Source organism: Rhipicephalus microplus, chromosome X (genome assembly GCF_043290135.1).
Source record: "Rhipicephalus microplus isolate Deutch F79 chromosome X, USDA_Rmic, whole genome shotgun sequence".
NCBI lineage: Eukaryota > Metazoa > Arthropoda > Arachnida > Ixodida > Ixodidae > Rhipicephalus > Rhipicephalus microplus.
The window spans coordinates 150,275,259-150,301,908 of record NC_134710.1 but is presented as its reverse complement, the minus strand read 5'-3'; the positions used below and the strand labels follow the sequence as shown (position 1 = coordinate 150,301,908).

Here is a 26,650-nt window from a genome sequence, read left to right as displayed (position 1 = left end):
CAAAGTCCGATTAGCCAGCCCTTTGGAACGCACACACGGGTGGGTCACTATGGCGACATACATACTGGGTGGGTTGCCCGCGCACTTCTACCACCTGCAGCAAAATTACAGCAACATTTAGGCGGCGTTCATTAGCCAGCGTCCCTGAGCGTGCAACCAATAGACCTTTTATTATTTTTTTCGCACCCAGTTTGAGACTTCGCCATCTTCCAAGGGCGTAAAAATGCGCGTCGCAGCACGTGAGCAAGGCCATTGGAGGCCTTGACAAGCAGCCTCTTCGGAGGGAGAACAGCCGCTGTACAAGGACGTGCGCTTTAATTATTCAAGTTCAGCGATTAAAGGAAGGCTATGTGAATATGTTCGTACTGCATCGCTAAGCACTTCCACAGAGGAGACTATTAGATCAATCATACAGATTCGCCGTTTGTTGGCTCTTACGTACAGAAAGCAGGGTTGATGTTAATACAGAAACAACTTTTTTTATTGATATGATATATGGAAAGATGTTGGCGCGAAACAACTTAAAAATGTGTGGCAATGTGTGGCAGTTTGGGCTACTTGGTATGCCATGATGATAGTTATAGCGCGAGAACAGAATGACGACAATGAGACAAGGACATGAGCGCTCGTGTCCTTCTTGTCTCTTTGTCGTCGTTCTGTTCTCGCGCTATAACTATCAGCAGAGACAACGTTGCATTTTAAAGGTAATGACATTATAGAGTATCTATCGTTTGTCCACAGCCTGGATGGTGGAGATAAGGTAGGAGTACACGGCGTAGCTTTGTCGAGAAATCGCATTCTGCCTCACAAGCTAACTAAAGGCTCGCGATCAGTATAATAACGGAGCAGTTAATGATTGTTACAAACGTTTACCCATCCAAAGCTAGTTGCCTCTATAACCTTCGCGTGCTTTGCCTTCGGCAAGCAGTATACCAGTACAAACCTCGTATAGCGCATTGCCCCTCGAGTCCTGTATATTCAGCCACAGCAACTTTCTAGTGCAACTATGTCATCAGTACACAACGACAAATCACATAGATTCCAGAAGCCAACAGCAATTTGGCGTCGCTCAGTGCAACAGGAAATCGAAAGTGCCATTGTTGGGATTTCACGTCCCTAAAGCGCGATATGCTTGTGAAGGACGCCGTAGTGCAGTTTATCGTAAATTTCGACCACGCGGCGCTTTTCAACGCGCACCCAAATCTAAGCAGACGGGCCATTTCGCCTCCATCGAAACGCGCGGCCACCTCGGCCGGAATTCGACGTCGCGACCTTTTCGGGTCAGCCATCGAACACCGTAACTCTCAAGACCATAGAGTTTTCTAAAATTAGTTTAACTAGAGTGGACTCTGGTGCTGCGATCATTCAGCGACCACGGGAACGATGGGTAGTAGACACAATTGCCCAGTCTTCATACTTGCGGGCGGTGAATCGTACTTGCGGCCTCGTTTATTACTGTGTTTCGGTTTTGTTTTGAAAGAAAGATTCGACCCTTTTGAAATTCGCGACCCAATTCGGAAAGGGAAGTCTAAACGAATAAGATGGTGAAGCGCAACCGCTGAACATTTGCTAATATTTGTTTCGAAAGAAAACAGCTCCAAGCCACACGAACACACACGGAGCTAAAAGCAGGTCAGAAGTACGAATGTTAGACAAAAGTGTGTACTACCCATCATTTCCAAGCTCGATGAAGCGCCGTGCGTTGCAGCTCTCATAGACAGTAGCGCCAGAGTTCCCTATAGTGTATATTAGGAAACTCTATGCCCATGACCACCGCAGCGGGAATCAACCGCGAAGTGACAAGTAACCATTTGCTAGAGCAGATGCAGCAAAAGTGGAAGTCGCAGCGCCAAAACTATAGCGATCAAGCACGGGGAACAGCGACACTATACCACGTGCATCGCAGAAGCTTCAGGAATTCCTCGCAGAGGACTGACGCGGAGCTATAATCGCTGCTCTCCCTCCGCCCCTGAGACGACGCTCACGACTTTCTTTCTCCCCCGCCCCCCCCCCCCCCCCGCGCCGGAAATGGGCAATGAAAAATCATGACTAAAGACGAGAACATTAAGTTACAATCCTCACTTCGCGGGGGAGCACGATCGACAGTGGACTACAACGAATAACAAAGAAAAAAATGCTAGGTAAATGTAACCGCGCTCAAAAACCCGTCCGTAGCATTTTTTTTTCCACAGGAAGTGAGGAAACAACAACAAAAGAGAGAGAAAAAAGTGAAGCGAGTGCAACCTCCTCTTTTTTTAACGCGGTGCCGCGGACGTTGGATGAAAGATAAAAAAAGACCCGAGGTATACAAACGGATGTAGTAAGTCGAAGCTGAATGCCCCGTCCAGTGCAACAAAAACCTGCAATGTGGTTCTTTGTGTGTTCCTCCGGCCACGTATTTGACAGCGTGCGGAAAACGGTCTCCCGGACCACCAGCCGCGAAAAGTCAATGCCAGCATTGTAAGCTTAAAAGAGATCAAAGCGGCCCACAGAAACGCAGCCACAATAACGAGGACGTGATAAGCATTGACCGCAAAATAAAAAACGCAAACCTGTCTATATAAGTTACATATATACGCCCATATATCTCTAGCTGCTGTCATTCGAGGAATTACTTCAGACCGGTTTTTTTTTCGTCTTTAAAGATGGTACATTGACCAATGACTTTTCATTTACGAATGAAGGATGATTGCTTCGTCGGGCAACGTGAGCGTCCCAGTTCTTAAACAGAAACTCAAGCATCGAACGACACTTGTTCTAAAATCGACACAGGAAATGTGCGCGTAAGAGGGCACTTTTTGACAATCGAAGCGTCAGACTCTGCGCAGGCGCCACCATGAAAAACGCCGCCACCAGCGCCCTCATCACTCGATGGTCATAACTGGGTAGTGCAAAGAGAGCCGCCCGCAAGCGAACGTGCATAGGTCATTCTTTTTCGTCAGTGTTGAGGCACGGTTTCCTGAAAATCAAGGACCTGGCAGGCTTCTTCCGTCAATCAAACCTCGCTTCAGAAAAGTAGGCATTAAGCTCATGAAAGCAAACCGCGGTACAATGCAAAAGATGCTTCGGTTATTAGAGCGTGCTGCAAGTCGCCATTTAAGTGCAAGCGAGCATCGCACATGACATCGAGTTAGAGGCAAGCATTTCGACGTGCGTTCTATAACGCCTAAATGCGTTATACTTTGGGCATACACATGTTCCCAAAGAAATGAAGTGCATACACGAGCTATGTATCTCACGACCGTGGTAAGAAGCTCGCTTTATCCGGCACGACTAGCCCCGGTGATTTTCACATTTGCAGTTGCATTTTTGTTGTTTTATAACGCATCCTAGAATGTTCTGTTGACGGTTGTCTTCCATTTCTATATACTGCAAATGGGGATACATGCGTGTCCACTTTCTCGGTGTACAACGAAAGGCAAAACCACCTCCGAGACAGCTCCGGCAATCACGGACACCAACGGTAACAAATACCTGCTTGTGGTCCCAACAAACATCTTGCGATTTACCCATATAACGTACGTGTTCACATTCGCTGGTTAAAGCCGAAATTTAGAACCTTAACAGCCTACGTGCTAGGCTGTGTGGTGGGAACCACCTCAGATTGTTGATGGTCGCGGAGTGCGCGATGTTTATAGCGCGCGTCACCAGTCGACTGTTGCACGGCGCGCACCGCGGTCAGATGCTTTATTGAGCTTATAATCAAAGTTACTACGGTTCTCCATCAAGGCTACTCAAAACAATAACAGGAGGTCTACATTATCACACTTTCTCATGATGCGACCGGCGGCGGAGAACGCGAGTACATGGACATGGTTCACTCTCCAGAACGACGACGAAAACAATAGCAGACGCAACATCTGCACGCGCTCTACGAAGAAAGACCTCAGTCGACGCTACTGTTGCGTTGTGAATCGCCACGGACATAACGGACTTCCGTCGTTTCAGTTTTACCGATTTCTGCACGAAGCAGGCAATGGCGGTTCGGTGACGCGTCCGACTAGCAGAGAAATTCGTAGCTCTTTTTCCGAGTGTTCAATTCGCAAACACACATAATATTTAGCTCTTTCGTTATTTTGCCGACGTCAGTTGCACCTGGTTGCGCCGCGGGCTGTGCGCGAGATCTGGCTTTACACTACCCAAAATTGCGTCGATAGGTGGCGCTACGTGTCTGCAAAACTCAAGACTCTGACGCCCATACAATGTAATATACGAGATCTACAGTATACCTGCAGGCTCTCGACCCGCGGGTGGACGTCACCACGATTAAATTCGTGCCATTACTTCTTTTCGTTTAGTAGACGTGGATGACCCAAGCGTGCCATTGTTCACAACATGAATATTGATAGAGCGAGCGGTGAAATGCTACAAAAACGAACGATAAGGGGAAATTTTTTTCTCGTACGATGCAAAACATAGTATACATATACACAGACAACAGCCGTATGATGACAACGACGATGATGATTGCTGATATGACTTTTGAAACAGCGAGCTGGTAACGCAGGCAGCAATCTCGTTTTGTTTGTTTGTTTGTTTGTTTAAGTAACGTACTGGCTGATTATTCTGACATTCCATTACATTGCGCTATGCTGTTCCCGGACTTTTGTTGCAGGAGAGACATGTGAGTCACCTGCACCTGGGGATTCAAGTAGTGCAGCCCTTAGTGTTATAAACATTCCCTCTTAATTTCTTTCTAGCCAATTTTGTAAATCTCCACATTTTTTAAACTAATATTTTGCATCCAACTCGCCATCTGTCCTTTTTCCTTTTTTTTCTTTTGGAAACATCACGGTTCATAAAGACCTTGAATTACTCTATACTTGGCTGGCTACTTCTTTGACGTTTTTACGCCTACATGAGTTTCTTGTCCGCGTTTTTTAGGTACACTCATTCGTGCACTCTAGAGTCACTGACTTCTATTCATCCATAGTATCGAGTATTCCTTAACGACCCACCACGGTGGTGTAGTGGCTAAGGTACTCGGCTGATGACCCGCAGGTCGTGGGATCAAATTGCGGCTGTGACTGCTGCATTTTCGATAGAGCCGAAAATGTGCCGAAGCCTGTGTGCTCAGATTTGGGGGCACGTTAAAGATCCCCAGGCGGTCAAAATTTCCGGAGCCCTCCAGTACGGCGTCTCTCATAATCAATCACATGGTGGTTTGGTGACGTTAGACCCGACATATATCAATCAAATCAATCTTCCTTAACATTGTTCAGCGGTTCCCTCACTTCAAACGATTGGCTGATCCGAATTTTTTTCTAAAGCCACATTTGTGGCTGTCTCGTGAACTTCCTGTATGCCTGCTGATCTTTGGCTAGTTTCCAATACCAACGGAACCTTTTCTTTCAAGTACCGAACTGCATTCGCGAACGTTAGCGCTATAGTACCATGGCTCGTCTACCAAATTGACGCACAACGCATATTTATCGAAATACCGGAGAGCTGTGTTTCATTATTTATTTCCATACTCGTTCCTTGCCACTTCCCCACCTCCAATATACAGTAGTTAATCAGTTGCAACATGGTTAATTAATCCCCCCCCCAAAAAAAACCTCCCTTTCTCCCTCTGTCATTATTATTACTACGGGAACATAAAATTGATTGATTCATTTGTGGGGTTTAACGTCCCAAAACCACCATATGATTATGAGAGACGCCGTAGTGGAGGGCTCCGGAAATTTCGACCACCTGGGGTTCTTTAACGTGCACCCAAATCTGAGCACACGGGCCTACAACATTTCCGCCTCCATCGGAAATGCAGCCGCCGCAGCCGGGAATCGAACCCGCGACCTGCGGGTCAGCAGCCGAGTACCTTAGCCACTAGACCACCGCGGCGGGGCTACGGGAACATAAAATGCTCCGCAAAACACACGAGGACTAGAAGGAACACATACAATAAACGAGCGAGAACTTTCAAGTGCGGTTTATTTGAGAAAACACAAATGCTTATACATGTAAAAACAAACAACACCGTCATCACGTGCTAAGGATTTATCACGATATGAAGGCAACCTCTTTTTTTCTTTACTTCGCTAGAGTGCTACTGACGCACAACTAATGCAAGTGTCTCCTTCACGCACAATGTAAAATGCTTCGCCCACATCCCTCTCTAATCTATCACCGGATCTCGCCAAGAATTTTGTCTGAGAGTTGGACAGCAGTTGCGGCACTTACCGTGCTCTGCCAAATACCCGCCCGGGTTGTTGTTTATTGTCGCGATAAATCCTGAGCATGAAAGATAGTGTTGTTTGTTTCTACATTTACAAGCATTCCTGTTCCCTCAAATGTATTGCAATTGATAGTTTGCGCTATAGTTTGTTATAGTGTTCATTCTAGATTTCGTGTTTTTTTGCGCAGCGTTTCCTTCCAGCATGCTACACCAGTTCAGCCACACCAAGCTCCTTCGGTTTATTATTCGTGCCTGTCACCCTTTATATGTTCACGCTATTTTGGCGAAAATTCGCGCAGCCATTTGTTTCGTTGGCATACACAACGGGCTATTAATAACGATTTACATTGGGAATGGCTTGCTGTTGGATTTATATCCAACGCCAATCACTTCACTTCTGCAATAAAAAATCATGGGTCCCGTTTAATGTGCAGTGGTCTGCAGCGAGCTCAACATGACGAGGACTGGTTTGACTGATGCCCAGCCGTGAAATATAACATAATATCTCGGCACGCTCGGTCAGTACGTCGGCATGCATGGGTAATATATCGGCAACAGAACACAAAGCTACGCGGCGTTAGCGTCAAACTATTTCAGGACACGCTGTGGAGCATCCGTGTTAATCTCGCTGAGGACTGTACGCAAAAAACTGAGGCCCAGATACGTCGCCTCATTGCCACACGCGTTTTACAGATTCCTGTAGACATCTTACATTGTCCGCAAGTAAAATTATGCAATCCGCATTTATCAGTCAACACTTTGTTTCAACATTCACCCATTACGTATACGCAAGAGAAATTGAACCCTATAGGCCTATGCTCTCCAGCCATCGTTCGGTACCCTTAACACAAAGCGCGAACAACTGTGGAGATATGAGGACGTCCTTTTTCAGTATTCGATAAACTTCCAATAATGCCCTGCATTACTGGTTCTCCCAAATATTTTTACAAGGCTATTGCTATATATGTCTTTCAGCAGTTACGCGAAACCGTCGTCCATGCAGCGCTCGTGATTACGAATTTCCCCATAGCACTTCCCGATCCTAGTTGTCATAGGTTGCCTTAATATTTAAAAATGTCGTCAAAAGGTATATATTGAGGGGCTGTAATATTCATGCACTGAGTGACTACAAAGATCTCCTATAAACATCTCTGACCTGAACCCATTCCATAGCTCCCCTAATATGCGAGTGTGATATCTCATATCTCCACGTAAGATCGAACAAAGCATGGCCGGTCGACCTCCTAAAACTTCTTTCAACCCCCACCACGGTGGTCTAGTGGCTAAGGCACTCGGCTGCTGACCCGCAGGTCGCGGGATCAAATCCCGGCTGCGTCGGCTGCATTTCCGAAGGAGGCGGAAATGTTGTAGGCCCGTGTGCTTAGATTTGGGTGCACGTTCAAGAACCCCAGGGGGTCGAAATTTCCGGAGCCCTCCACTACGACGTCTATCATAATGATATGTTTTTTGGGACGTTAAACCTCACATATCAATCAAATCTATTTGTTCAATTGATATACTAAAGCTTTTTGAGGCTGTGAGAGGCAATGGTCGAGAGCAGGGCCTCCTTATCACGCCCACGTAGCTGCGATCAAGTCGCCGTGCGTATATAGCAACGATGGAGGAAACGAGCGAACGAAGCACAATGGACCACCACTCGAGCTCACATGCTATGCTGACGGCAGACCACATACTCAAGAGGCAAGCACAGAGGCAGCACTAACCAGCATGAATAGAGGTTAAAAGGAGCACGCTTCTGGTCATTCCATTTCCCTTGCTGACGCAAATAATAATAATTGATGATTGATATGTCGGGTTTAACGTCCCAAAACGACTATATGATTATGAGAGGTGCCGTATGGAGGGTCCCGGAAATTTCGACCGCCTGGAGTTCTTTAACGTGCATCCAAACCTGAATACACGGGCCTACAACATTTCCGCCTGCATTGCGAATGCAGCCACCGCAGCCGGGATTCGATCCCGCGACTTGCGGGTCAGCAGCCGAGTACCTTAGCCACTAGACCACCGCGGCGGGGCCGCAAATAATAATAATACAGTACTCAGGTGGATGTATATGAACGCTAATAAAGTGCTAGAAACAAGTGCAGCACGATGTAAAAAAAGAAGAAAAAAACGGAACGATGACAATTACGAAAACGAGGAAAAAAAAAGAAGGCCACACGCAATAGAAAATTTGTTGTGCTAGCCTATATACACTGAGCTATAAGGAAATCAGTAATGTGAAAATGAACTGATATCACAAAATTCAGGTACACTCTCACTTATATGAACATCGAATATTTTAGAAAAATGAATATCTAGAAAGTACCCAGTCGTTTTTCCTATGCATGCTACGCAAAAATCTTTCAGTTTGACGGACTTTTGAAAAGACAATATTGCACTTGAACGATCCTGATGTGCAGACTAGAGCTCATTTCTTAGATCAATTCAATGAAGTTTTGCGCTATGCATCTATATGGCCAAGCCGATGCGTGCGATCCTCAAATCACCCATCTATCGGTGGTTGTGCAACATCACTTGTGCAGCCATACCAGAAAGGAAAATAACTGCCACATGTTTCCAGTGTTCGCCCAAACTCGAAAGAGTGTGACGAAGAAGTTGTAATGCCCGAGACATGTTCGAATCCATGCATCTCTAACCGAGGCTGTCAGATATACTATAGAAAGTTGCGAGTGTTCGTGTCACAGCAACCAGCTGTGCCACAGGCAGTCCCAAGACACTCTCTGAGCAACGTTGTCTCTTCTTGAGCTTTAAGGGCGCGAGTGCAAATGAAAATTGCACAATTGTTTTCAAAATAAATTGCATTTCACATGTCTGACTTGATTTATGCTGAGCCCAATGACGTTCCGTATCATAGTGAACTTTCTGTTAAGTGAGCTATTTCCTTGAGCCCTTTGAAATTCACTCAAGCAGGAGTACGCAGTATATTCTCTATCAAATGGGAAGTGGTTAACCACGCATATAACAAAAAATATATAAGCTCAACGTGTTTAATGCATCTCAAAATTCGACGTTGAATCTACGGGCGGGTTCTATAGACAGCAATGTGAGCCTCACACTATGAACAGTGCCGGGCATTTAAGGCTCCAAATATACAACGCTGAACAGGGAAACCTAACGAAATGACGTAGTGGCGCACGAGCTCAGCAAGACAACGAGCCGACAACCACGTCACAGGTGAACAAAATTATCAGAACCGCATGTGACCAAACGCGCTACTTCAGCATGTCGCTCTTAAAAGGATATAAACAACGCCGCCGGTCAACAGGTGTTCGTGAAAGAGCAATGAACACTGTGGCCAGAGAGAGACGCGGAATGATGAAAACACTATACCACGAGGGATAAAAACGGGCGTGGCACGGAAGGCGGAAATCCGGCCCGAAATAAACTGCTATATCCAGTCCAGATTGAGCAGGTATAACGCGACGGATGTCAGCCTGAAATGCCCATATCCGAAGAGGTATACCGAGAAAGAAAGGGGGGCAAAGGAAAAAAAAAAAAACTTGCGACGCGAATTTTGACGCATTGTGATTCTGTTATGAGAGGGTGTTTAGGGAAGATTAGCCTTTAGTCTGCCATGAATGTTCAACTATCGTAGATTCGACGTTTACATCACGAGTAAGACAGGCACAGAGTACAGCGGAACATACAGTTATTAAGGATGTACAGGATGCGATTAAGGATTAAGGATGCGATCGTACTCTCGCTCGTCCGTTGGGCGTGCGATGGCCGTTCGTTTGTCGCTCTCTCTATCTCTTCGTTTCTTGGCTGGGTGTGCGCTGCCATAGACCTCTGTAGTGTGTTCTCGAAGGAACACTGGTAGCTACGCATTCTAGAAGCACATCTTCAATACAACTCGCGCATTCGTGCCGGTTTCCCGCTTTAAGGTTACTAGTAAATAATTTCTAGGAGGGTTTAGGCAACAAAGTCAAATAAAAATATTTGGGATTTACGTCCCAAAACCACAATATGATTATGGGAGACGCCGTAGTGAAGTGCTCCAGAAAATTCGACCTTCTGGTTTTCTTAAACACGCTCTGACATCACACAGTGCACGGGCCTACCTTTTCGCAGCCCTCGAAATGCGAGCGCCACGGCCGGTATCAGCCGCGCGTCATCAGCCTAGCACCGCAACCACTGATCCACCGTGTCGGCCACGCAACGGAGAAGCGCATTACCTTGCAGCGACTGATTTCTGGAACGATGAGATTCTCCAGCTTTCCCCACATTTTCGATCTTCGCAAGAACGAGTCGGAATGCCGCAGTCGTGATATCGAACCCGCGACCTTCTGTTCAGACTCAGTGTACAACATTGGTATGCAGGTCGACTGAGCTATAGCACAAGCGCGTGCTTCTCCGCACAACCGAGAAATCAGCCCTTCGAAACACAAGACGTAGCAGCCGCTGACGACAGTAGGTAAAAGTGATTCACTGTTATCGGCGAAATGTCCCGACGCACTGCTTTCATCGGAAAAGAAACCAACACCAAATAACAGGCGACGTCGTACGCCGAATGCGGCCACTGCATCGCAGTAAGCAGCGTTGTACGCCTGAAAACCGACAAGCATACGATGACACGAAAAAACGCCGAACATACGCGGGTACTTATTTTTATATCTAATTAAGAAAGTAATAAGAGGGCCACCTGACTTTCACGAACAGCAAAGCACGGGCGTACTCGTAGACGGAGATGAAAACACGTGAACGCAACAACGTTTAAAACCAACGTGTGCCGCTACTGCAAACGTAAAGCACACATGTCACGGCGAGGATCGAAATCGCACAGCCAGAGACAGGAGGGTCTGCGCTATACGATGTGAGAATAGGGCCGCTTCCTATGTGGCGAAGAATAAAAAAAAATATAGTAGAGACACACGAACAGATAGTATAAATGCCAGACGTATAAAGTACGACACAAAAGGTCACCGAAGGAGAAACGGAAATGAAAGAGACGAGCGAAGCAATGGGCGAAGGAAATTAGTCGACCTCTTTTCATTTCCCGCCATTGCCCGCACATTCAATATATCACTCCGAAGGACGAACTAACCCGGGCTCACAAAGCCTGCAAATTACGACAATCGGCCCATGGAAGCGGGCAGAAAGAAAAGAAATATAAAGACTGGGGACTGAGAAAAAGAAGGAAAAAAATAAGGAGAGTAAGGGAAGAGGAGAGGGCAGGTTGGCTTTAATAACGCTACGAAAAACGGAGCAAAAAAAATAAAGGAAAAAGGCCTCCCTTCATCGCCTCTCCCGTCGGAGTGGAGTCGATAGATGAGCCTGCCAACGTCTACAGAGCGTTATGAAACGACCTGCGGCAAGGGAAAGGGGGAAAGAAAAAGAAAACAAGGAGGGAAAATATGAGCGTTCGTCTGTGCAGGTGCAGGCAGCGTGTATATAACATGACGAGCACAATGGGGCCCGGTGGTTTGTGTATATGACATTAGGAAGATTAACGAAAACCAGGACAAACAATAGCATACAGGTGGAAGACTTTTATGCAGGATAACCTCACGGCTGACGAGATAAGGAGAGAGCCTGCTTATTTCTGGCCGACTAGGTAACGCGGACCAAAGACGAATAACGAAGAAAGTGAGCCGGCAAACCGCGATAAACATGGATGTAATAATAACAGAGCACTCCCGAAGATGACGCAAACGCCAACGCTATACACTTTATATATAAGCGCACCAATGTACAGCGAGCCAACAAAAACAAGGTGGCGTGCGCGCGCGCCGCTGACAGGTCGATATTTCGGGGTGCGGGTTAGAAAAAGAAATAATCAGGGGTAAAAAAAAAACATAGAAACGAAACGCGGACGAAGAATGTGTTATCGATAACATTCTAGTATAACGATGTCCATCGATCAGGTTCTTAGACGAAAATGCAGGTAGAAAAAATACATAGGCCACTATAATATGTTCCAGCGTTTCTCGGCGGAAATAAGTTTGGTTATACAACCACAGAACAAACGCTAGAGGGCAGTATATATGTAATGGTTGCCCACAAGCATTTAAACGAAATGTTGCCTATCACGCTGGTAAGCACGTGTGAATATTTTAGGCGTGTGCTTCAAGTGAATCCCTGAAATTGGCACGAATATCAGTCGGAATACAAGGAATATTTTTCCAGGAACGGAAGATTGCGCGAAAAGCACAGCACACGAAAGAAAGAGACGACAACGCCGGCCTCTTTCGTATGCTGTGCTTTTTGCAAAATTGTACGTTTCTGAAAGAATGTACCTACTAGCCTCTAAAGGTGTGCTACTAATACAAGGAATACTTTATCAGATGGGCCGCAGAATTTTGACCAGCCTGTGTAACGCTGTCCCTCTGTGTGTCCGTACTAACGTGATACAACTCGCTCCCCTCGCCGCAGGTGTTGGCACGGTGACAAGTAGGTCACGCCACAGCTGCGCGTTGAAGTCACGCTCCCCTCGCAGTGCGCGCTTACGTCACTTTATGCCTCGCCTGCCGCGCGCTCGCCGCAGCGACCGCAGCTGCCGCCTCGTCCATTCGCCTGCAACACCTTCCGCTACCGCGACCGTCGACCACTACACTGCCGACTCGTCTGTTCACGCGCAATAAACCTGATGCACGCCTAACATACCCATTGAAACAAGTATGTACGTGTCACCTCTCTCTCGCTTCACCCTATCCACCACTCGCAACGCCCGAACGCACATCGAGTGGTAACATTCTTTCAGCTCATTTATCTGCGATGTAGAGGACGCCGGAAGACGACGCCCCTTCGCCCGCCGAAACATCCGCCTAAGCTATTAGGCCTAGCTCGGCCGTCGCCGGCGTTGCAAGCGTTAGCGAAGCCGACCGCATTCGCGAGAGGTGACGTCGTGCCTGCAACACCGGCGAGGCGTGAGCCAGGGAAGCCGAACGGCAGCGTCGGCAGCAGAAGACCAACGACACCAACGAGGCGCGAGTCCAAAACGCCGATCGCGTCGGTGCGCAACGCTGCTGCTTCGCATCCCATCCCCAATCCCTTTGGGAAGATGGTGTGAATTTTTTAAATGGAAATTGTTTTATGCCTGGGCCCACCAAGATCCCTTGGACGTATTTTCGACACGAAAATAACGTAAAAAATTAACACAACCAGATGCCCCCCCCCCCCAAAAAAAAAAGCTTTTCTGTCAATGCGATTCAATCCCATGACCTCCAGGTCCATGGCAGTACATCCCGGGCATGCTATTCATTGTACCACGGTCACACACTCTGGAGGGATTCCAAACAGGTCGTTCATACGGCGCACTTTTCTCTCACAGGGATTTTTGCCGGCGCGGTGTTGTTCGTCCACTGGGAGTGGTAAAGCGCAGCAATACATCGTGTACGTGGCCTCCGCGATTAGCTCCTGTAAGGCGTCGTTTCAACGTGGCCGTCCTATTCGACGCGTTTCCGATAGGAGTGATTTTGTCCACGCCTAAACACACTGCGACGTCGCTTACCTTAGCGCAAGCGTCGGTCTCCCTCCTAGCATACATCCAAACAAACAATAGCCCTGCAAAGCGCCCCTGCATCACCTGGCAGTAATAGAGCGCTTCTCGCTTATGTTCGCTTAAGGAAAAATCACGGTCAGGACATAGAAGAGACGAGACGCGCGTTGCGTTTCCCTTCAATAGCCGGCCATGCTGTTCAATAATTTTATATTCAATGCCATGGCAGTATGCTGATCTTAACCCCAGTTTTGAGTTCAATCAGCGACGCTCTTCTGGCTGTAACAGCCCTTTTAATGATTACGTTCTCGCCACTAACTGCCACAGCACCACAAGGTTTCTTTAAAAATTAAATTCGCAGCATTCTTTGCGTACTGCAAGAACTCTTGGCGTCAATCTATATCGAGCCGCCTACGTATGGGTGCTCTCGTGGTCACCCCCTTAACTTGGGGTTATCCAAAATTACCATGGGAGGGTAAGATGGTTGGACAAATACGACTCACTGGTAATGACATGGATAATGTCGCTATCCCGTCATGGACGTAGTCAAACACTTTCCGCCAAACAGTGGCACATACCCGCGGGTGGGTATGTGCCACTGGTATGGAGGTATGTGTCACAGGTGATTGACATATGATATCTACAACGGCGAGACCACAGATGTGTAGTTTTAACGTGTGAGCGTTAAGAAAAAGCTGACATCGGCTGCGTTGACCCGACAAATGTAAAGAAAATAATCACAACATATCTGCGGAGTGCATGATGATGACTGGGGCGAAGTGTCCGTCAGTCCGTCAGAGATTCCATCCGTCCGCGTGTCCGTGCGTTAGTCCACGCCTGCGTTCGTCCACGCGTGCGTTCGTCCCTGTGTTCGTACGAGCATCCATCCATCCGTCCGTGCGTCTGTCCATACGTCCGTTCATCTAGTGAACACTCTAGTACCGCCATCTCCCATTTTTTCGTCATATATTCATCATATAGAAGTACCACCATCCAGCGGACATTCCAAGGACTAAACAACAGGTGGCACGGCCAGACTAGACGAGTGGCATGCGCGCACTCCCTTACGGCCTGCGCTTCGTGTCTAGTTCCCACCTTTCACGGCCACTAGTTCATGGCACCGCGGCCCAACCATCGCTAAACCTTGCTAACACCAAGGAGGTTACACCCAGCTTGTTAAACATGGCAACCTTTTCTGGTCAAATAGTGCTTAAAGTACGTTCTTTTGTTTTTAGTTTTTTTAGTAAGCATCAAATTCATGGCAAATTATATTGAAGATTAAGTCACCGATACTTGTATCTGTAGGTTATTTAGCCCGAAACAACTATCTTTTTATTTATAATTGTCGTGCGCGGGTTTCCACTTCAATTAAAAAGAGTGCGCGCGTGCCGCTCCCCTAGTCCCGCCGTGGAGGTGGCTACGCACTAATACGACGACGACGACGGCGACTACTACTACTACTACTACTACTACTACTACTACTACTACATACATACATCGCGTACGCACGACCCATCGCTTAAGGAGCTTCGCCCCTAAAAAATGTCAGAGTCCCAGCAGGAATCGAACCCCAGCATTCTGCGTGGAAACTAACTATTCTGCCACAGAGCTACGCCAGGTGTCGCAACTGCTTATACCTCTACCGGGGTACGTCACGTCAAAGGCGCACGTGCAAGGCAGCGGTTGGAAAAACATCCCCGCCGGTGCCTCAGCGCGATACTGTCGCGCGGTGCTTGGGAGTTTTTTTCTCCTTTCCTTTTTAAAAAGCGTAAAGTTTAGCAGCTTTTACTGTATATATATATATATATATATATATATATATATATATATATATATATATATATATATATATATATATATATATATATGGTATGCGCCAAAAACATTAACATGTATATATATATGTGACGTATGAAGTGATGGTTGGTAGAAGCTGATGAAGAAGAAGTGCGAAAGGAATAAACATGGGGTATGAGCCAGGCCACGTCTGCCATTCATCGTAGCGTCACACGAGTCGACAGAATGAAGACATGGCGGCCACTTCATCAACCGGCCACCATCTTCGAACGTCTCAGCAAGACGCAGTGACGGAACGTGGACCACGAAAGTACATCCCAACTCTACACCAAGACCAGCGTCATGACAGCACCATCAGACGACCTTGACATCCCCAAGTACACCGGATCAGCGGACGACGGACCCGTACAGAACTGGTTCAACCTTTTCGAGGTCCACGCCACCGCTGCATCCTGGTCGGAACGGGAGATGGTCACAAACTTCACTGACTACATCTCAGGTGAGGCATTCAAATTTTACCTCACACACATCTTCGAGAACGATGAGTCTTGGAAAAAGATCAAAGAAGAAATGATCCCTCGTTTCAAAGAATGCGATGAAGACCTGTCCATACCTAATCAGCTGAAGGCTTTTCAACTCAACCGTCACAGTTACGCGAAGTCTTCCCGCAGCAAGCGTATTTCCCAGACAAGACTTCAGAGTAAATATTCCACCGTTGTACCATTATATGACTCGTCCGAATACACTTCACGCATTACAACACCAACTAGGAACTTGCACGTCACAGCAGAGAAGGTAATGCCACCGTATGCCGATAGGAATGTAGACCATTTTGCCAAAAGACCGAACTTACAGTTGGATTTTTCCCGGGCAATCAAATCGGCATTTCCAATGTATTTACGGCACCATAACACTTCAGGTGCTGAACAACTCGAATCACTTGATGCTTCGTGTCGCACACATGGCCCACACGGCTTCGGACACGTGACGGCATTTACGCATGACGAGTTAGTAAATCCGCATGAAACCAAACCAGACAATGAATGTTCACAGAAACATCATTCGTTCAAAGTATTCAGCTCAGCAGTTCCATCTCCTGTCATCAACTTTACTGATAAACCTGATGAAGCACCTCATGAGGTCGTAGCATTTATGCATGACAAGTTAGTAAATCTGCACGAAACCAAATCAGACAACGAATGTTCACAGAAATCTCATTTGTTCAAAGTATTCAGTTCAGTAGTTGCACAAAAACAGAAGCATTCAAAATCAGCATCTTGTGAAAAAAAGTGTTCTGCAGAAGCGTCGAGTGTTTATCAAACACAAGATCCAAGCGACGTGAATCCACTATACAACCTCACTGCCTATAATGAAAATAAAACCACAGGTGCGACGTCTGATGACATAAGTACTCTTCAGGCAACCACCAACAATGAACGGTTTATAAATACAGAAGATTCAAGTGCACCAAACCCGCCACATTATCTTGCGCCGGCAACAGTTGCATTGGTTGGCGTCGTAGAAGCCTGCGGAGGACTCACTAAGAATCCTGGCGCACCACGATCAATGTCACGCCATAAGCAAGTTGACGGAACCGAGAAACTACAACGTCAACGTATACTTCAACATTGTCAACGACGAAAGAAAACTTCATCGAGTACACTCTTAAGGCTTAAAGAACATTGTAAAAAGGCCCATCGTCGTGGATACATTCTCCACCAAAGATCAAGAATGTGGCTTCAATCAAAACATCTGCGACATCGCCATATAAAAATCTCCAAAAGCCGAAAAAGCACCCCTTGTACTCGGCAGAAACACAGGCAGCGCCCAATCAACCTCGATCAACGCGCACGCAAGCTGCCTGCACGGCCTGTGCCACGGCGAAGAATTCGATGCCTACGATATCCGAACTGTCCATTCTGCAAGGTGTTCGAACCTCGTTTGTTCTTCACAAGAACGCCGGCTGGGATTTCCGCTATCTCCACGTCCAAAGCATTCTTGTGTTATCCAGGACGCAACCATCAGCCTCGACCGCCAGATTTCTTATGGATATCACCAGACTGCTCCCTCGGCCATGAAGATTTAGTGAAATTGTGGAACTCCGTCGGGACGTGAAACTGCGAATTTGGCCATCATTTTGTTTATTTTGTTTTCAATTTGTTGTAGTTTGTAACTGGTGCCAGCTTTCGAGGGGAGGGGGAATCGTGTGACGTATGAAGTGATGGTTGGTAGAAGCTGATGAAGAAGAAGTGAGAAAGGAATAAGCATGGGGTATGAGCCAGGCCACGTCTGCCATTAATCGTAGCGTCATTATATATATATATATATATATATATATATATACAGTTACCTGCATGAGGAAATGCTTGTCACGATGGCTGGCTCTTCATTTTGGTGAAGTGAAAACACGTGGCGGTTTGTGCGAGGAATAGCAGCGGCATCGTCTTCGAAAATGTGCAGTGCTTATTGTGGCGTGTAGTGCGCGTTGAAGGGCATCGACACTGTTGGTTCACCTTCACGGACGGTGCAACTGAGAATATTATGTGTGCTTTTGTTAATAGTGACACGGTTTGTTCGCAAAAGCATTGGTACTCCTTGCGGTGGACCAGTGGCAGTTACCGGATCTCGACGGAACTTCCCGATCGGACATTTTGGTCAAGGTAAAAATGCATTTGACACTATGATCTGTAGGTGGGTATACATCTCAGCGTTTGCACTTCGTGCAAAAAAAGAAAACAGTGCATGATTTGTGGGTTGAAAGTTACGACTGTGCATGAGCTATTAACCTGATTTAGCACTGCCGAAGCTGCATATATGTACCACGGTGAATACGCAAACCCTATAAATGTATAGCTCGTATTATAGGAGACATCATACGTCCTAATCAAAACAGAGGAGATTGTTGTTTCTCATATACTTAATAATAATAATAATAATAATAATAATAATAATAATAATAATAATAATAATAATAGTTGTGGTGGTGGTGGTGATGGTGGTGGTTGTGGTTTAACGTCCCAAAACCATCATATGATTATGAGAGACGCCGTAGGGGAGTGCTCCGAAGATATCGATCACCTTGGGTTCCCATACGCGCCCTTAAATCAGCACGCAGGCCTCAAGCATCTTCGCCTCCATCAAGGAAGAGGCCGAGATTCGATCGCGCGACCTGCGGGTCACCAGCCGAGTGCTTTAGCAACTTTATACCACCACTGTGAATAATACTTGGTATACCTTTATGGCTCTATCTTATGATGCGACCATGTACATTACAAGTTGTGTGTCAGGTTTAAAAGAGCGAATAAAGTATGCAAACACGTTGTATAGGTATCGCATGCGGCGGAGGGACTGAGCATGGGACCATTTACTTAATTAAGTTATCGCGTTTGAAAGTCGCATAAACTTTCAGTGAGTTATGAGTAAGCTGTAAAAGAGTATTTCGCTTTAATTTGCAAGGGGATTTGAAAACCCCAGCCTATATACCGCACGGCAAATTGCGTTTCTTCTTTTCCTTTTTTTTTTGCATGCATCTCCAGTTCGAATTTTTCTAAGTGAGTGAGTATCGGACCATGATCGCGAACCGCAGCTCAGAATGATGCTGACGGCAATGCTGTACTTCACATATATAAGTGCAGTGCACATGTCATGACGGAAATCGAGTACCTTCACACCCATGCCATGCAAATATTTCTCGAAGTGCCAGTCACCCTGAACATGCAGAACGCTCGGTTTCGAACAGGATGGTATTTGTTTTTACGGCTGCCATCTACGACGAGCAAATCACCACATGTTAACATAACAGAATCGTGCAATATATGCAGCAACCCTTCCCTTTTAATGGGCCCTGCAACACTTTTTGAGCATGGTCAAGAAAACGCTGCCGATCGGCAGCAGAGGCACCCGACAACACGCGAGCCAATTATAGCACAGCACGCGGCCTGGGATTCACAATAAGTTATCAAAGTCAACTAAATATTGATTTCTCTTCTCTCGACAAACCGCGGAAGACGCTCGAAAATCACTCATAGAAAGTCCGACTATCAGCCATTGGCTGATTTGAACATGGCGCACTCGGTCGTTACAGAGATCGCCGCGGCAGGCCGTCAATTGTCCACGCGTGCGCGCGCGACCACACTGAAAAAGCCACTAATTCGAAGAAAATAAAGTAAAAAGGGCTCAAGGCCACGAGGCGCGTACGACGTATTCTCTTTGCCCATGCCGTCCCTCCCTGCTTAGCTTCCAACGCTTTCATCGGGACGAGAGAAGAGAAAATCCGATTGCAGCGTGCGACAAATCTTTGTAGCTCCACTCGCTCTAGACGGATTAAAAAAAATTGAGTCGTTGAATTCGTGAGGCAATAAGCTCTTCCAGTGAATTAATTCCATGGTTACATAAAAAAAGTGTTTCAGCGCCTCTTTAAAAACCGCGACTGTAGAAAATAGCAATTCGCTCAAATTTCGGTCGAAGGAATGTCAACACACGCAGTGCGGCTATGCAAAAAGAACCTGCCAGGGGAACTTCTTGCGAAGCAGCCCCTGCTCTTCGGGAGGGGAGGGGTGAGCGGGGTGCTCGCCGGAACGTCACACAGTTTGCAAACAGGGAGGGCCTATTGGGGATGGAGTGACAGATAGATAGATAGATAGATAGATAGATAGATAGATAGATAGATAGATAGATAGATAGATAGACAGATAGATAGATAGATAGACAGACAGACAGACAGACAGACAGACAGACAGACAGACAGACAGACAGACAGACAGACAGACACAGACAGACAGATAGATAGATAGATAGATAGATAGATAGATAGATAGATAGATAGATAGATAGATAGATAGATAGATAGATAGATAGATAGACAGACAGACAGACAGACAGACAGACAGACAGACAGACAGACACATAGACAGACAGACAGACAGACAGACAGACAGACAGACAGACAGACACACAGACAGACAGACAGACAGACAGACAGACAGACAGACAGACAGACAGACAGACAGACACATAGATAGACAGACAGACAGACAGACAGACAGACAGACAGATAGATGGATAGATAGATAGATAGATAGATAGATAGATAGACAGACAGACAGACAGACAGACAGACAGACAGACAGATAGATAGATAGATAGATAGATAGATAGATAGATAGATAGATAGATAGATAGATAGATAGATAGATATATAGACAGACAGACAGACAGACAGACAGACAGACAGACAGATAGATAGATAGATAGATAGACAGATAGATAGACAGATAGATAGATAGATAGATAGATAGATAGATAGATAGATAGATAGATAGATAGATAGATAGATAGATAGATAGATAGATAGATAGATAGATGTGCCTACACAAAAAAATGCATCCGCATTTAAAAACGCGCACTCATTGCGCGCCGAGGAGCTCAAGTACATAGAGTTGCATACAATATTATCTAGAGAGGAATTGGCGTTGCGATCGTGTACCTCCATGGAAATTATGGGAAGTAGAGGCTTCGGATTGGATTGTGTTAGCTAGCGAACTGTCTACCAATCTTTATCTACAGTTTCAGTTTAGTTCTTCGTGCGACGCGGGTAATGGGGTGCGGTGAAAAGAACTGAAGCAGTGCCTTTGTTGTTTGAAAAGGCTTAAGACTGCTAGATCTCCTGCTTTGCTGCGACGTTGGAGCTTTGCGAGTCGTATTTGACAGTTCAAACGATGCATCGTCCACTCACTGCAGCACATAGATGTCGTCTCATGTCAGTGCAGGATATTTCATTGATTTCATATCTTTTCGCGAGCGCATCTGGCCTAAACTCGTTTTAAAATGACTGCAAAACGATTACGAAGCTGAGTAGACAAACCGTCACGCTCCGCTGGCTCGACTTCACAACAAAACCCGAGGTGCGTTCGGGGCGGACCACTTGGACAGACGCACCTAGCACCGCAGAAGACGAAACAATAGGTGTTTCTCACTTAATAGTGTACTGTTATTTCCATAAATAGATAATACCTACTTTCTAGAGAAAAACAAACATGTTCGTTTTCAAGTGTTGTCAAAAATAATTCATGAAATATTGAAGCCAAATCTGGAACGCAATGGCAGAGCAATGCATACACTGATGGTTAAATTTGCCCAGGTTTAACTTTTGTCGCCTGGCCACAAAAACTTTTTGCAATAAAATTTGCGTACAAATAAATGAAGCAAGTTTCAATTAAAAATAGGTTCATACCACTTCGTTTTACACTCGCAAAAGAAGCGTCGCAAATCTCAAGAACGTAATCCACCCGAAGCGGATCCAAAGCCTGTGCTTCCCATAATTCCCATGGGGTACAAGCGTTGCTGACGGAGCCCGGTAGACACTAGCGTCAGATTCCCCTCTAGGTATCATTGTATGAAACTCTATGCTCACGTATATGTTCGAACTTGAAAGAGTGAACAAAATTATTCACTCTGTATTCCATCTCGTCTGTGCTTCCCCTTTCCCCCGGCTACGTATACAGCCAACCAGGCTCGCGAGCTTACTCTAAGAACTATCAACAGGCAATAAAGAGAGCGAAATTGTATACTATGATAACAACCACTGGGGACTCTCCAAGCACGCATGCGTCGCCACCGTTGGAGCAGTCATGCGTCCACGCTATCAACGGCACATGCGTCGCAGGCCCGCGAATGATAAGACGCCTCCTGAGGGATTTCAGCAAAAACAAAAAGGACAAAAACGAACTGGGTGTCATCTGAACACTGAACATTCAATCATATCGGGAGAAGAGCCAGGACGATGTTCTGCATTCCGTCACTGACATGAAGGCTAATTTATAGGCACCATAAAGCGCTCCCGCTATAGTGTGTGCGTGCACTGGTCTTACAGTGCAACGGGTCGTATATACAAATCTAACGTCTTCCAATCTGAACAATTCACTGGGCTCTATAACTCACGCCGACGGTTTCCCTTCGATCGCCTGCTTTGTGCATTGTTGATACGTGACGCATGCAACGCCATCGAGACGCGCCCCAGCACGCCTACGCTAAAGAGAGCGAGATGAAGAAAAGACAGGGAGGTTAACCAGAGGAAGACTACGGTTTGCTACCCTGTGCTTGGGAAAGGGCAAAGAGGGCGTAAAAGAACGAAAGTGAAGAAGAAGAGTTTGTGGCAGTAGAAAAAAATATGTTGCTGGGGAACTCTCCGAGTACTAGGCAGCAGCATTATCCGCGAACAGTTTCAGTTTGTCTCTCAATTAGTTTACTCGCAAAACCACAATAATGCCCTCAGAGCGGCCCTTGATGCAGATTGGGTAGGCCAGACGCCACAGCAGCTGCTATATAGGCGGCTTTCCTATGCGTGTCGTCTACGCAACTTTTTCCCTCAGAACATGCTAAACCAACACAAAAGGTTTAATTTCCATCATCACATCGCCAAAGATGTTCCGGATGATTTTGGGTGGCGTTAGTAAACACTCCTACATCTGGTGCAAGCGCATACGAAATGCTCAAGAAATTGTAAGGAAGAGAAACCATCGCGGTAGCTCGATGCATATTGGCAGTGGTGTCCGGCTGCACTTAGTTTGTTATGCTCTTGTTATCTTTCATGTCCATTTTCATTATTAAGACATTTCTATGAGCGTATGCACAATAGCTATTTTCTTTTTCCACGCAGTCACTATGTGTTGTCTTCATGCGGGTTGGACTATAAAAAAAAATTGGCCCCGTATCTGCATGTTTCTGCAAATGTCGTCGAAATACGATAGTCTTGCGTGCGGAGAAAGTGAACAAGACAATTATTTGATGTTCTGTGCAAGAAAATCGGTGTGTGGCATTCTTGAGGCGCTGCGTTAGAGTGCGTCGAGTGTGCTGCGGAGACGAACGAAAGCATCAAGTCACGTCACACGTGAGACATGAGCGCCATCTGGTAGTTTTCTTAGAAAACAAAGCGCGTGGCTCTGAGACGGGTGTGCGCGCCCATCTCCGAGGTGATGAGGTGTAGAACGCAAGATGACGGGTAGGTACCACCACCGTCTCGTCTTAGCTAAGGTCCCTCCATAATTTTTAAGGTAGCGACATCTGCCGCGCGCGCCACCTAGAAAGTTCCTGTAGCAGACGACGCCCAGCTTTAAGCACGGCATTCAGCTGTTGGAAAAATATCTGCACATGCCAGGAAATAAAAGCTACTGATGCCTGACTGTGATGAAGGCCGAAATAAGGGTCCAAAATGTTAAAGCTGTGCCTTTATTTCAAATAAACATAAAAAAAAGCGGAAAAAATGTTTGATCGCCTAGAATCGGCATGTTTACATCTTGTTTATTCGCGTTCGTATTACATTGCGTTTTTCAACCTAAATTAGCTGCATATAATTAAAAAAAACGAAGGCGCATTGATTCGCTTTTATTTCACAAAATAGTCGAAGCCCTTGACGGAAACAACAACGAGCCGGGACCGAAGACAACCCGAGGCGAGTTTACCCGCGGCTGCCCATGGCGCCTGCCTTGGTCGCTGTATTGGCCGTACCTTGGCGACTGCGTGCGCTTAATCCGATTGCTCTCCGCCTTTCTTGCTCGTATGTGTGCTGTGTGCATATAGCGGTCACTTCGGTCGAACAATGCATCTGACAGCCATACGGATCGAAAAAAATTCGACATGGCGTTGCTGAAACGCGATCCTCGCTGAATGTAAACATCCTGCGCACGTGTGTGGAAACTAAAATTTGGTGGAAACGCTTGCGCTAACAGTCTTCTTCTCACTGCGTGCGGCGATCGCCCGACCACTTGAGTGTCTTTTGCTATTCTGTGCTACGAGTCAACGCAAGCGTCACGACACTCCAAAGCGGCGTGTCATCGCCGATCGTCGAATTTGTTCGTGTTGCAAACGCGACCTAACCGCGCGGAACACCATGGTGTAGCTAAATTTCTTCGACAAGGCTTGTTGTGTGCGCGTGTGTGCATGCGGTTGTATTCCTGATATGAGCAACGTCGGTACGTAACCTTGAATCACCGCGTGGATTTTTAATAGTGTGTTTATGCTTTTTCGATTTGCCTTTGTGCCTCCCTGAAGCGCACAAGCTTCTCAAGAATTAAAGATCCTTAAGTGAAACGCCCGCGAATTGGCCTAGTTATTGTTGCACTTTATTTTGCTGGCGATTTTATATCGCTTATGATGTTTTTCCTACGTTAGTTCGCAGCTTGGTGCTTTTCATCAGTGAAATAGCATTGCTGCTTACCGAGACATTTCGTTTAGTATCCGAGTGTGAGGGTAACCTAAGAGTAACAGAGTAGACAATAATGTACTTTGATATAGTTTTATTATTTGGTTGCCAGTAGCTGTGGATATGGGGTATTTATTTATTTATTTAAGAAGATGCTGCCTGTCAGAATGCCATACTTTAGGCAGCGGTGAGCGATACATATAGGAAATATACAGTGATGGCCAGTGGCTATATGGTATTTATTTATTTATTTAAGAACATACAGTTAGTCCGAATGCCATACTTTAGGCAAGGGTCAGCGATACAGTGGGAACAACACAATTCAGGAAATACAGTGATGGCCAGTAGCAATGGCTATGTGGTATTTCTTTATTTATTTTAGAACATACAGCCAGTCCGAATGTCATACTTTAGGCAGGATCAGCAATACAATGGGAATAACACAATACAAGAAATAGACAATGCGTACATAACAATATGAAATATAGAACAGATCATAATGTAGGAACAAGAGTATTATTTGTTTAAAACGAAAGCCTGAATGATACACAAACCCAAACAAAGTTTCATAATACCACACAATTATCACTACACGAGCAGTACAGTAACAGCAACTACCACTTATTTACCATAACGGCTTGACACATACACATGCCACCTTGCAGGAGCTGAACAAAGTTTTTCATCCATCCATCCATATACACATGCAGCACAAAAATATGACACTAAGTTGTACAACTACGTAAGGTTATGCTTGCAGACAAAAGCTGCAGCACATGCCACCCACAATGCAAAGTACAGAGTAACGCAGGTACTTACTAGTATATTAATTTTGCACATTCAATGAACGAAATACGCTTAGGATGTGCTTCCAAGTGAACAAAAGGACATGACATGAAGCTGGCACTGAACAGTAAGGGTAGCCTAAATAACTATTAAAATGCAAAAACAAAGAACAGCCACACTTACAGTAGTACAAGAGACATCATACATTTTACACAAACTTTTCTACCAGTACTGACTAATGCTACCTGCAGCAACATGCATTCCAATGCTTCGGCTACCACACTTCTGTGAGCTTTGAATTTTTGCCATAAGGAGATGGTTTTTTATTTTCACGAGAATTGAGATTCTAGTTCTTAAAAACGTGGCAAGGAGTTTGTCCGATATGCAGTGGCATGTAGGGAAGCAATTGCCCAAGTACAGGGAACTTTGAATGGTACTCTGAAGTTTAGATGCAGAAACTCTGTTTGCAATCAATGCATCTTCATTTAAGCACACATAATTTTCAGCAGCCTCTATTAACTGCAAGACAGCTGGTGATGGGACTGTCAATGCCGGCTTCTCTTTGTTGTAGCACTTCAGCATTGTGAGCTTGTTTTTCTCGGCTGAGCTTGTGATCGCTTCAACACAGGCTTGACAGGAGTTTGCCTTCTTGACTTGTGCAACAACATAACCAGCAAGGTACTCCAAGGATTCATGTTCTAGGTCTTGAATATCAAGGAGGTCAGACGGACGAACAACATACATTTTGCTTTCATTTGGTTTGTTGTCATCGGCCATGCCAGTCAAGAAAAAGCAGTCTTCTCCAGTGTCGCTGCCGTCCTTACTTGGCCTCAGAAATTGGACCATCGTAGCAGCTCGAAGCGAAAACTTGAATTCAAATACACGAGGCACCGGGTTCTTACACCTTAGTGTAGAGAAAAGATTCTCTAGGGCATCTTGGCCGAACCTGCTCAGGAGCAGAAGTTGTACTTTTCAAGAAACAGTGCCTGCAGTAGCAACACTGATGTCGCTAGGATAACGCCAGTCTGCACTGGTTTCCAGGTGGTTTTTTTTCATCACCAATACATATTTTTTCAAAAGGTGCAATTGTTTCTTCAAGAAACTGAAGGGCCTTTCCATACTCAACATCATCAAAATAGCTCAAAGCCAGTTTTGTTGTTCTGGAAGTCATGAGTCTTAACCATCGAAATATCATCTCAAGAAACCATGCAGTTGTCAAGGCTGGTTTATC

At 45.8% G+C, this 26,650-nt stretch overlaps 1 protein-coding gene and 1 long non-coding RNA gene across 8 annotated transcripts in view; one reads left to right on the top strand and one right to left on the bottom strand.

Moving 5' to 3' along the window:
- LOC119177026 (TOX high mobility group box family member 3) overlaps positions 1 to 26,650 on the bottom strand; it is a 564,847-nt gene that overhangs the window by 181,403 nt on the left and 356,794 nt on the right. The window lies entirely within an intron of this gene.
- The window catches only part of LOC142775824 (uncharacterized), a 272,279-nt gene that overhangs the window by 48,067 nt on the left and 197,562 nt on the right, over positions 1 to 26,650 (top strand). The window lies entirely within an intron of this gene.